The following is an 11,370-nucleotide window of genomic DNA, read 5'->3' as shown; positions in this document are numbered from 1 at the left end:
TTTTGCATTGTTTACTACAAAATCCAGTTTAAAGATTAGCTAAACTCAGATTGCGACTGACTGATTTCTACATATTTACTGGCGTCACAACCAACATTGGCCATCAGTTACAAAGATAAGTTCCTACTTTCCCATCAAAGCTCACACAAGATCAGGGTTGATGATGAGAATGTGTTTCGGGACATGATGGTGACATGATACGAAATGGATATCGCTTTCATTTACTCTATACTGTATACATTATGACCAGAATAATGGAAGTTATCACAGTAATATTAAAAAATGTTGGATAGCACTCCTTAAAAGATGGATGCATACTTGCTAACAACCTACCATTCACGCCCACCATAAACAATCTGTGATGATAAAGGAGTGCAGACAAGACCGTTTATCCATTTTTGCAATACTATTCATCAGAGCCATCTGCCCAACACCATCAAATTCTGGTCGTCATTTTAACGTTTTAACGTGCTTTTTCCCATTTTTATATGGGGTAAGCACGATGCCTTCTTTTGAAGGACTTTGATTTGGCGTTGGGGTAAGCCGTAGCCTCGATCGGCTGCCCTGCCTGACATCGCTTAGACCCCGGTAGCGAATGTGTACTTGTATCGTACCAAATCCCCAGCTCCCTTTCTCCCAGCAGCGAGGAGAACTGAGCGGTTAGCTCGACAGTTCGAGACGTGTGAGGTGTCTGTTATACACTGTCATAATTTAGAGGGAAGGCAGAAAAGTTGGACATGACCACCAGAATATGTAATATAATAAAATATATATATATATATATATATATATATATATATATATATATATATATATATATATATATATATATATATATATATATATATATATATATATAATTTGTTTGTCTAAGAGTAATTACGTTAATGAATTAATTAATAGGTCCGCCTTGAATTGCACTCACAGTGGATGCACGTATATACCAATTACTACAGGAAATCTACAAAAATGACATATAAGAATAATGGTAGGTCGCCAACTGAGATTGGGATCAGCACAAAATTATTACTTTATTGAACACAACATAAACAATTTAATCAAAGAATACTGACTTAGATCTCAACAAAGAAAGTTACTGGTAGAATTAACAACACATCCAGATATTGACTCTGTTACAATAAATACAGTACTGCTACAATCGATCACACAACGGAAACTGGGTCCCCTCTGAGGACTCCTATGCAATTAATAATTTCTAGAATGTTGCGCATCGAGTAGCCTGCCACAATAAGGCAGAAATTTTTCCCAAGCAAGATGGCTGGCGAGGATATGCGAGGTGGAAACAGATGACACGTTTCTGGAAATAGATTTCACAGATAAGAACTCATGTATAAAAGAGTCTCTCACTTGCTATACTCTATCACAATGGAGGGCTGATTTACTCTCTATAGCAATGGGCAAGGGATTATTTCATTAATGAATTTAATTCATATGGGGAACAAACATGCTAGTTATACCAAGTGATATTATTTTTGGGAGAACGAAATCTTGAGAAGAAATGAGAGACTGAGTGAGAGGAACAGACACTGACATTTAATTACTAACTTCAGACTTACTGGGCACTCCAGAATTGCAATGTATATTATTTGCAAAAACAGCTAGTTGCTCCAATGGGTCTTCAAATTAACCCTGTTTGGGTAACTTGGAGCCCGGGTCTCTTCTGACCCTAATTACAGTATGGCAGTGAGCCAAGACAAAGGAATCTGGTCCGAACTTCGGGAACGAGTAGGCAAAAGATGTTGCCTTGTGGTGACTAGAGTAGGAACTGACTTCCACCGGCTCCTTCAACCCGGTTATGATTCGTCTATAGGCCTTCAGGCCACGGAATGAGCTACCGGATTAAGGAGTGTTGGTGCTTTTGAAAAACAATTAAGACCAGCTGAAAAGGAGGAACACAGGAATATAGTTCCTGGAACAAGGGTATCTAAAATGTATGCTGGCATGTTTATTCCCAACCCCCGCCCCCATGACTAATCTCCTGTTTTTTCCTGACCGGTCCCTTCTCTCCAAACATCGAGGTCTCTACCACTCTACACGTGGGTCTACAGTCCATGCAAGCAGAGAGATGAGAACAGCATATATTTGAGACAATATATATATATATATATATATATATATATATATATATATATATATATATATATATATATATATATATATATAGACATACACACACACATATATATAGCTGGCAGCCAGGGGTTGGTTAGAAGAATTCTTCGTGGCACTGAACTTTACTCGTGAAAATATCACACGAACAACTCCTCGAATCAGCAACGTTGACTGCCGGGACTCACACTTCTCGGTTACCGTCGGAATCCGCCGAGGCTCAGACGGTCGACTGGGTAGCTGCAGTCAGTTGATCCGAACTCTGCTTAAAAGTCCCCAGAGAATTCTTGACTGTCGTCCTCCAGTTTTTATATGTTTTTTGTTCAAATGACTTTATATTCATGTCGGCATGTCGTTTCCCTGCAGGACATATCATCGGACTTCTTTGTTTCGAACTGAACAGTGACGAAAAGGTGGGCAATGCTAATCATCGTCATTATACACTAATCATTCTTAAGCGTGTGGCTTAACTTAGTACACTTTGATCGTGACCATACTGAAGGTTCGATAACATCATCTGAGTACACGAATATCCGCCTCACTCGAGTCAATTCAGAGCATCATGTATATCAGAAAGCTATTAACCCTCGTTCTCATTACCGCAGGGCCTAGCACAGACCTAAATCATGTTTATGTCTCTGACAGTGAACCCATTACAAGATGTCAAGAGGACAAAAGCATAATACAAGGAAGAGTAAATGTTTACTTCTCCCTATGTCTACAGTGTGGGTACTATATGGGCATGACATCACCTAAATTCATTACATTAACCATTAGATTAGCATACAAACACACATGCGCACGCACACACACACACACACACACATATATATATATATATATATATATATATATATATATATATATATATATATATATATATACATTTATAAATATATCTATCTATATCTATATATATATATATATATATATATATATATATATATATTTATAAATATATCTATCTATATCTATATACATAAAATTACTCATCACTGAAGTCGGAGGTTGTTGCTGTTGTTGCTCCACCAGGTGACGAACCATTTATCATCAGCTATAATTCCCCTTCGATATTATTTCCGAGGTAGAGTGAACTGGATATTAAACGAAATTTGTAGCTTAATGTCTGTGGATATAAAAAAATATATATATATATATATATATATATATATATATATAATATATATATTATATATATATATATTATATATATAATATATATTATATATATATATATATATATATATATATATATATATATATATATATATATACAACGAAAGGTGAATGAAAAATGGGCTAGGGTTCAAGACATAATGGAGGAAGAGGTAGATGAGCAGTTTGTAAAAATTCCATGATGGGTCATGGAGACAACCGGGAGTGTTTGTGGTTATAGGATGGTAGGGAGAGGGGATTAAAGACTGTAAGTGGTGAAATGAGATAATGGTAGGTTTAGTGGGCTAAAAAAAAAAGAGATTATTTATGGCAGTCTCATGTGCAGGCATAAAGGAGGATGGTGTAAGGTAATCAAGAAAAACTTGAGCAAGAGAAGTGGGCAACTCGTAAAAACTGAGGGGAAGATGTGAACAAGAAATTAAGAGAGAATAAAACAAGTAAAAAATGAGCCAAAATTTCTTTGGCGCAATCGAGTTTTCTGTACAGCGTATAATGCTGTATGAAACTCTCGATGTGCTGCAGTATTAAACTCTCAGCCATGAACGGGCAACGCTCAGTTGCTCCCCAGATGCAGTCAAGTGAAGATGGGTCGGCGGCTGGCACCTATAGTGGTGCCAGACGCACGATCCATGGCTAACCTTAAACTTAAATAAAAAAAAAAAACTACTGAGGCAAGAGGGCTGCAATTTGGTATTTTTAATGATTGGAGGGTGGGTGATCAGCATACCAATTTGCAGCCCTCTAGCCTAAGTAGTTTTTAAGATCTGAGGGCAGACAAAAAAAGTGGGGATGGACGGAAAAAGCCATCTCAACAGTTTTCTTTTACAGCAAACCAAAAGTTGTCCTACAGAGAAAGGTCAATAAACAAAAAGATCTCAGAATTATGATGTATTAATTAAATGGTTCAATGGAGCAAGTTTTAAAATGAGGCAGAACTGAGGGAGAAGTTCATTTGTCGTCATAATGTTGTTCGGATTCCACAATAAGCTGTAAGGCCCGTTGCTAGGTAACCAGTTGGTTCTTAGCCACGTAAAATAAATCTAATCCTTCGGGCCAGCCCTAGGAGAGCTGTTATCCAGCTCAGTGGTCTGGTTAAGCTAAGATATACTTAACTTCGTAAGTTGTTTCTGGATGAAGGATAGGTTTTGGCAGAATGGCTGAGAGAAATAATGGTTTCTCTGCATAGAGGCAAAGTAAAGGTGACTGAGGTGAATGTAAGAGTTACAGAGACACAACATTGCAGAAAAGGTGAATAAGAAAGTGAAACATAACAGAATGACTAATAGGGGCAGAAAGTGTGGTTTTAGCCTTGGAGGAGGGTTTGCTTATCACGTGTTTGTTATGAAACAGTATATTAGAAGAGGGAGCATTTCACAAATGTCAAGGGCAAAGAGAAGAGGAGAGAAAAAAACTAGAAACTACTGGGTGATGGTATGAGACGCACTGGAATGGAAGGCCCTTCACGTCCAGAGATAACGAGAGCAAACGCAAGGTGATTCAGATGGCGCCTATGCAAAGTGACAAAGTTGTTCAATTTTACTCCTCTGGGGCTGCATCCATTCATCCATGACATGGTAGATACAGTATGAATGTGGCAGTGACCAGTGGGATTTTTTCTCTAAAGCCAACTCCTGTTAGAAGAAACAGATTAGTTTTGAATATATATATACTATATATATATATGTTTATATTATATATACAAATATAATATATACATATAAGTATGTGAACGTGTAAAAAGAATATTCGACAATAATATGAACTGTCTATCAATATAAATATACAGTATATAGATGAGCTGATTGCGACAGTTTTGAACAAAGCCCTTTCCCTTTAGTTATTGGAAATCCCGCGAGCAGTTAAAACAGTGATACTTTGTATGTGCGCCTCTAGGAGTTAACCGCCAAAAAAGTGGGGGTAACTCACCCCCTTCTTCCCCCAAAAACCGTTGAAAGTTAGCGTGGGTATTCCAGTGCCCTAATTGGTTTTCGAAGGCCTAGTAACACCAATGGCCAATCACCTTTCGAGGTGGAAGTGAGTGCCACCCACAAGGGGAAAATGTGACCCGCGCTATAAAGTGTACAATCAAGTACCGGTGTGTTCCCCATAAAGATGTTCACCACGTCGTGCCATAACGAGTACCCACCGCCGTCCGGGTTTGCCTATAATAATTAACGTACTCATAATCACCATAATAAAAGGGCGCCTTTGTAGCTTGAGATAATATACTCTGTGTTAAACGCTCCCTCGATTATTATTTCTGCATGTCCTACAAGTCGTGCATGTAAACTTACTCCTGTCTTGTTTTCCTTAGTAGCCTGAACCCACAAATGACCCAAATCAGATATATATATATATATATATATATATATATATATATATATATATATATATATATATATATATATATATATATATATATATAGTGTACACAGAAGGATATTCACAATAATATGAACTGTCAATCAATATCTATATATATCTATATGTGCGTATATATATTTATTTAATATACAGAGTGTATATATTTATATATATATAGTTTCTTTCTACCTTCCTGAGTATACGACACTGTGCTGATGTATTAGATATATATATATACATATATATATATATATATATATATATATATATATATATATATATATATATATATATATATATAAATACATTACACATACATATGATATATATATATATATATATATATGTGTGTGTGTGTTTAGATATATATATATATATATATATATATATATATATATATATATATATATATATATCGCTAGACAATTCCTTTTATTGAAAAATTTCCTTCTACCTACCTCAGTACAAGACTGTACCTTTTATACATGCATACAAACATACATATATATACATATATATATACATATGTATATATACATATTTATGTGTGTATGCATGAGGAAGTTCACTTAAACGTGCTACTTTTCCTATTGCAGTAAGTCGGGAAGAGGTCGCTTACGCCCTGCCCGATATATGCTTAGGCCTTGGGGGCTTATGGGCCAAGTTCCGGTGAAGATTCTTATGGTTTTACTTTTCCTACTTTTCAGCGTGCTTTCAGAGAGAGAGAGAGAGAGAGAGAGAGAGAGAGAGAGAGAGAGAGAGAGAGAGAGAGAGAGAGAGAGAAAATGAAGTTATCCTAGTACGAATTTCCCTGGTCTCTCCAGCCTTCACAGTGGTGTTGTCTAGGCAAGTGCCATGGGGGAAATTGTAAATATGCACAAAATGGCGTTGCTTACCATGTGGTCTGCACGGATCGCTTTGCGCCCCCTGCGGACATAACCTTGCGTATGCGAGGTTAAGATAGGCTTTTCTTTTATAGACGATACTCACACTTGTAGACACGAATGGATGTCAGTTTATAGGAATTTTAACGTAATACTGACTAACGTTAGGAAGAAAACTGACATTTATATATACTCTCAACTTTAAAAAATTATTATTATTATTATTATTATTATTATTATTATTATTATTATTATTATTATTATTATTATTATCAAAATTCCGCGTAATGGAATACGACAAAAAGACATTACTCAACTATCAATATCCGCAGAAAAACAATTCCTATAAGAAAATAAGAGAGATGCAAGGTAATATGAACAAACTAAACTAATAAAATTAACACGTATTCCATAAAGAGCAACTATGGCAAATCGTTACTAAGTGACTGAGAATGAGGAGGGGATATTTGAACCCACAATTAAACAAGGACATCTCATCCTCAAAGGCTAGGACCAAACCAAGGTTTGAATGAACGGGTAAGGTGCTCATCTTAGGCTTTAAATCAAATATCATTCAAAACACACACACACACACACACACACACACACACACATATATATATATATATATATATATGTGTGTGTATATATATGTGTGTGTGTGTGTGTGTGTGTGTGTGTGTGCGCGTGTGAGTGTGTGTGATGAGAAATCCATAATGTGTAGTTAACGATTCACAACTTGTTGACCTTTTGAAAGTCTTCAACATCTCAACCTCAGTAAGGTGACCTTCGGAGACTTCATTATTATCGTCGAGGTCATTATTATTCTCCTTTGAGCAAAACAACAACATCTGTAACAGCAAAAATGTTGCAAATTTCCAGACGCGAATTCTAGACACATTTACGAATGCCTGAGCGGGAATAACTGCTCCCGCGTAGTACAGTACATGAAGCAGCTGCCATATTGGAAATTTCAGCACAATGCCCATCCTTCATTCATAAGTTAACTGATGAACATGGCAGTGAGTGCTGTGCTTTTTCTGGATTCACCCTGACTACTGTAGATAGGACACATGCTACCGAAAAAGATATTATGATTATCGATATTATTATTATTATTATGAAATCAATCGTCACAGTAACGCAAGAGAAACATTCCCTCAGCTTCCTATATTCTACCGTATCTAACCTCATGAGTTTTATTTAACATTTCTTCTTATTGTCTACTGTGTTTGCCCTTCTGAGGTCTATCAAACGTTTCTCTCTACTGTCTACCAGTGTCTGAAGGGTAGTTTTGTACCAAGATATCGTTTTATTAGGAGTTGTAGTATTGTACCAAGATATCGTTTCATTAGGAGTTGTAGTAGAGTGAAAACGATCTTAATTCAAAATTCATCACGAATGCAAGTATTTAACCAGGCCAGGACAACCCATATAGAACCAACCACAACACACTTTAAAATACTTACAGAAATCCTAGAGACGGAAAAAAACTGTTTTAGACAAGGACGCGCACGCCACCCCTTGTTTTAAAACAAGAAACGACCCCATTAACAACGATGATGATTTAACACCGAAACCACTGCCAAATCACGGCAGTCCTTAGGGTTAGAGACCAAGGGTTTATTTCAACACTTGCACGGGCAAGCTTTTCATATCCCTAACTGATTACTGGTTTGACTTATTGAACTCTCGAGGGCCTTACGACGAGAAACCGGCAAGAAATGTTTATGGGTTACACTTGCATACACAAACGTAAGTATCGGACAGCATGACTGATGAGGATCTGTGGAAAGAAGAGGACTTTACCAGATTCAGAAAGGCTTGGTCATCTCTTTTAAGTCTTTGCCTAAATTACTCGACATGGTAAAAAAAAACAGGCTAAATCAGGACGGTGTAAGAACATCACCTGTGTCAGTTAAACATCGGTTTAGATCACATCATCTAGGGGAAAAAGTATCTCCCTCTCCGGATCAAATTATAATACTGATGGCAGCATAAAGTCAATAATGTCTCATCTGGTTGTTTTTCTTATCTCCCTGCCGATCATAATGAATCTCTTCAACAGGAATTCAGCCTATCAGCAATGGCATTTTGCTGACCAAATAATTAGAATTCTGTTGGGGAAGAAAATGACATCACATGCACCACAGACCAAAGGTCAGTGAGTGGGGAGAAGAAGAAGAAGAAGAAGAAGAAGAAGAAGAAGAAGAAGAAGAAGAAGAAGAAGAAGAAGAAGAAGAAGAAGAAGAAGAAGGTCTAGAATACTTTGGAGGCTTTATCGTTCATAAATTTTCTGAATATGGCTCCTTGGCACATATTCGCCAACAGGAGAAGCACATGAATTGGTGCAATAAGCAGAGAAGAGGGAAAGTTCAAAAAAACCATCAAAGACATTTTCGGAAAAATTAAAAACCTTGGAAAATATGTTCAAGTGTTAGTATGGTGAAAAAGGATTATTAGGCACTTTATCCTTTGCTGAATGATGTAACACCTTATTTTATTCGTTGCCGTACTTTTTTCAGGCTACGCATTTTGAACAGAGATACTACCTCCACCAGGAAAATGGCAAATAAGCTGCAAAACCTGTAAATGTAAGTGTAAGTGCAAACCATGAGGGAATGAATGAAATTTAAATATAGTTTATTAAGTATGCACGTGCGCAGTTGAAATATTTTGTGCGTAGTTATGAAACAAAATTTGAGTCATATATTTGATATATATATATATATATATATATATATATATATATATATATATATATATATATATATATATATATATATATATATATATATATATATGTGTGTGTGTGTGTGTGTGTGTGTGTGTGTGTGTGCGTGTGCGCGTGTGTATGTATATGGTGCTAGGAAAACTGCCAGTGGGGAAATTGTCACTGGGAATATTTCCCGTGAGTAAATTGCCATTATGAGAAAATTGCCAGGCGGAAACCTGCCATTTAATAAGTACAATTTATAAAGATATGAAAAAATGATTGAAAGGAAAATTCATTACTATCAAAACTTTATGTAAATTTATTTAAAAATTGCCATTTACTACTTATATATAATTTATATAATAATTATTTGAATTAAAAATCATTTTCCTATACAGTGCTTGACCAAAATGAAAAAGACAGTCATTATAATTAGCATTAGAGAAAGACATGTTTTACTGCCTATTATTGTTAGACACTTTTTCAAAATCACCTGTTACATGCTCAGGAGTATCACCAACAAGCTCCTACATTTTGCTGTAAACAGTTATGAAGGTAGCCTCTGTTTTGTTTGGCATAAGGGCAAAAACTCGAAGAATGATTATATTTTCGGTCTGAACATGAATTGTGAGAATTTGGTAATAAACTTCAGGAGCAATCTTGATGTACCATCGACTGCCCCATTTTTGTACTGCTTAAGATCCTCCAGCCCCTCCTACATTCGAAACAAAGATCAATATTCTATCTCCAGGGTCACATTGAAGAAATCGGGCTCCTGAGGAAAGATTTTGAAATTGCAGTGGAATATCATAGCCGCTTCTACTAGATGGAACAGGAGGAAAATTGCATTCTCTTTGTCTCCAATTCCTAATATTTCGACTCACATGACATAGATAGATTTGGCAACTGAGAAAGTCCACATTCGTCAAGACCGGTGGCAAATTCAGACATTAAGGAACGACTTGATTCATGAGAAGAAGCTATTTCAACTTTTAAATCTCTTTGAGTTTGTTTAGCTTCAACTTATCTTTGCTTGATGAGTGTATGTATATGGTTATTTACATTCTTTAAATTTTCAACAATACCGTTCTGTGAGTTCATGCGTACTCTAGATCTGCAACCTTTAGATTCTCTTTCCTTGCTCTCCCAATGTAGGACAGTGCCACTGTTACTCTTGCCATTCAGATGGTCCATATATTGCAAAATCATCGACCAGAATGTCTTTTCCTCTTTCACTTTTTATCACAGATACCATAATGGGCTAAAAATATTTAAAAACAGCAAATTCAAAAGGAGCTATAGGAATACTGACTGTTGATACAGACTTCTTTGCTAATTTGGAAAAGTAAGCGGGTAATTTTCTGCCTGGCAGGTCTCCCCTTTTAGTTCATAGCTTAAAAGACATGCTTGCTAATTTGTAAGATGACAGTTAAAAAGTAAACGGGCAATTGATAGTGATGGCTTTTCCTTTCAATCCTCATTTCAGAATATGACAGTAATAATAAAATGTTGTATTTACAGGGCATCGCATATAATATGCATATTTTTTAGGTGTGTCAACATCTCCAAGTAAAGTTTTTCAATAAATTCAAGTGAAGTTTTGATTGTAATGGTTCTTAATTCAAATATTTATTTTATAAATTCTATATAAGTAGTAAATGGCAACTTTTAAATAAATTTACATAAAGTTTTGATAGTAATGGATTTTCCTTTCAATCCTTTTTTTCTTTTCTGTATAAATTGCACTTGTTAAATGGCAATTTTCCCCCCTGGCAGTTTTCTCCATGACAATCATCCCACAATGGCAATTTACCCACGGGGCAATCTTCCAACGGGAAATATTCCCAGTGGCAATTTTTCTGTCACGTGTGTATATATATATATATATATATATATATATATATATATATATATATATATATATATATATATATATTAATGGGAATTTTACTCTGCCTCATTTGGGTATTTGTATAAAGCAAATGATATATTTCTATGGCATCTCTTATAAATGTAACAATAAAGACTTTTCATCACATCGTATGAATTGTTCTTATAATCCATAGATGACATAAATAATTTCCGCCTTTTCTTTGACAG

General features: G+C 35.7%; 1 long non-coding RNA gene across 1 annotated transcript in view; it reads right to left on the bottom strand.

Annotated features, from left to right (window-relative positions):
* Positions 1–1,025: 1,025 nt before the first annotated feature.
* The window catches only part of LOC136852021 (uncharacterized), a 225,792-nt gene continuing 215,447 nt past the window's right edge, over positions 1,026–11,370 (bottom strand). Inside the window, exon 3 of the long non-coding RNA XR_010857050.1 lies at positions 1,026–1,318. This is a non-coding gene — a long non-coding RNA (uncharacterized lncRNA). The remainder of the gene's footprint in view (positions 1,319–11,370) is intronic.

Source organism: Macrobrachium rosenbergii, chromosome 3, assembly GCF_040412425.1.
Source record: "Macrobrachium rosenbergii isolate ZJJX-2024 chromosome 3, ASM4041242v1, whole genome shotgun sequence".
Lineage (NCBI taxonomy): Eukaryota > Metazoa > Arthropoda > Malacostraca > Decapoda > Palaemonidae > Macrobrachium > Macrobrachium rosenbergii.
The sequence above is the reverse complement of the archived record's forward strand: the minus strand, read 5'-3'. Positions and strand labels throughout refer to the sequence as shown.